The sequence below is a fragment of the Triticum aestivum genome, chromosome 5B, assembly GCF_018294505.1.
Source record: "Triticum aestivum cultivar Chinese Spring chromosome 5B, IWGSC CS RefSeq v2.1, whole genome shotgun sequence".
Classification (NCBI taxonomy): domain Eukaryota; kingdom Viridiplantae; phylum Streptophyta; class Magnoliopsida; order Poales; family Poaceae; genus Triticum; species Triticum aestivum.
The window spans coordinates 608,774,753-608,777,174 of record NC_057807.1 but is presented as its reverse complement, the minus strand read 5'-3'; positions in this window follow the sequence as shown (position 1 = coordinate 608,777,174).

Below are 2,422 nucleotides of genomic sequence, written 5' to 3'. Positions count from 1 at the left end.
TGCAAGAAGAGCTAGATGAATGTGCTAAAAGGTTCAATATTTTTCACGCTCCTTGTGAACTTTGCAATGAACATGGTCATTTAAAGCTCCAATGCTATTTGTTTCATGATCAAGTCGTGTCCAAATATTGTGATAATTTGATTACCCTTGAGCATCATAAAGAGCTTAGCCTTCTTTTGGGTTATGAAGAAATGAAACATATAACTGAGGGTATTCCAAAATTTAGTCTTGATAAAATTCTTGATTTTGATCTAGAGAAAATTTATATGTATTGTGCGGAGAATTGCATTGAAAATCCTTATATTGCCAATTACCTAAAGAAAAGAAAGCAAATGGAAGATGATGAGAATACTAATGAAAGAGAAGAGGCTTCCCAATATCCTCCTATTATTTCTTATGATGAATCAGGTAACGAGGAGGAGCTTTCTATTCAGCCAATCTCATCAATAAGGAGCTCAAAGAGGAAGGTTGAACCTACACATAATGTGAAGAAGAAAAAGAAAAGGAGGAGCAACAAAGGTAAAAAGGTATCCCTCCCAAATGATGTTGCTCCTACTACTACTTGTGATGATGATAATTGCTATACTATTGGTGCTATCCATATTTTTAATGATGAGAGTGATTATGCTTATGATATGAAAGGGCCCAAGCTTGGGGAAGCTATGTTTGATGAGGATGAAATATTTTACAGTATATTTGCTGAAATTAATGATTGTCCCAAGCTTGGGGATGCTACGTTTAATGAAGATGATATTTTTAGCATCCCAAGTTTTGATATGCAAAGTTGTTATGATGATAGCATGCCTCTTTATGATGATTATATTGATGAAAGTGGGCTTGGAAGAGTGTCAACTTTAGGATGTAGTGATCCCACTATTTTGGAGGATGTTGAATCTTATTGTGATGAATATGAAAGTGGATTTGGAAGAGTGTCAACTTTATTTAGTGATTCCACTATCTTGGGAGAGGTTTCAATCGATTGTGATGAGAACGAAGTTGCTACTTATGATGATTATTGTGATGACTTGTATGCTATTAAGGATAATAATAACCATGAAACTTGTCATCATGATTTTAGTTTTCAATTGGATTATGCCTCACATGATAGTTATTTTGTTGAGTTTGTTCCCACTACTATTCATGAGAATAATTTTGTTTATGTGGAGAGTAGTAAATTTTCTATGCCAGTAGATCATGAAAAGAATGCCTTAGGTGCTGGTTATATTGTTGAATTCATTCATGATGCTACTGAAAATTATTATGAGAGAGGAACATATGCTTGTAGGAATTGGAATAATGTCAAGTTTCCTCTCTATTTGCTTAAAGTTTTGAAGCTATGCTTGTTTTGCCTTCCTATGCTTGTTGATTATTGTTCCCATAAGTTGTTTGCTCACAAAATCCCTATGCATAGGAAGTGGGTTAGGCTTAAATGTGCTAGTCATATGCTTCATGATGCTCCCGTTATGTTTCAATTAGTATCTTTTATGTGAGCATCATTGTCATCATCATGCCTAGCTAGAAAGGCATTAAAGAAAAGTGCTTGTTGGGAGACAACCCAATATTTACCCTTACTGTTTTTGTGTGTACACATGATTATGCTACTGTATTAATCATGTTTTATAGCTTTTGTTTCAATAAAGTGCCAAGTAGAACCTTTGGGAAGACTTGGGTGAAGTTTATATGATCTTGCTGTAGAAAACAGAAACTTTTGCGCTCACGAGATTAGCTGCCATTTTTACTGGAGAGTGATTTTAGGTTGATTCTTTTTGAAGATGATTAATAGAAAAATTTCTCAGGTCCAGAAATTTATTTCATAATTTTTGGGGTTCCAGAAGTATACATTTTATACAAATTACTACAGACTGTTCTGTTTTTGACAGATTCTGTTTTCTATGTGTTGTTTGCTTATTTTGATGCATCTATGGCTAGTATTAAGTGGTATGAACCATAGACATGTTAGAATACAGTAGATATTACACCAATATGAATTTATAATGAGTACATTACAATACATAAGTGGTGGATTTATTTTCTTATACTAACGGAGCTTACAAGTTTTGTGTTGAGTTTTGTGTGGTTGAAGTTTTCAAGTTTTGGGTAAAGATTCGATGGATTGTGGAATAAGGAGTAGAAACAGCCTAAGCTTGGGGATTCCCAAGGCACCCCAAGGTAATATTCAAGGACAACCAAGCAACTAAGCTTGGGGATGCCCCGTATGGCATCCCCCCTTTCGTCTTCGTTCATCGGTAACTTTACTTGGAGCTATATTTTTATTCGCCACATGATATGTGTTTTGCTTGGAGCGTCATTTTCTTTTGTTAGTTTTTGCTTGCTGTTAGTTATAATAATTTTTTTCATCTTTAAGTTTCAATAAAAAAGTCAAGGATAGCCTTTGCCATGATTAATTTGCTAGTTTGCATGT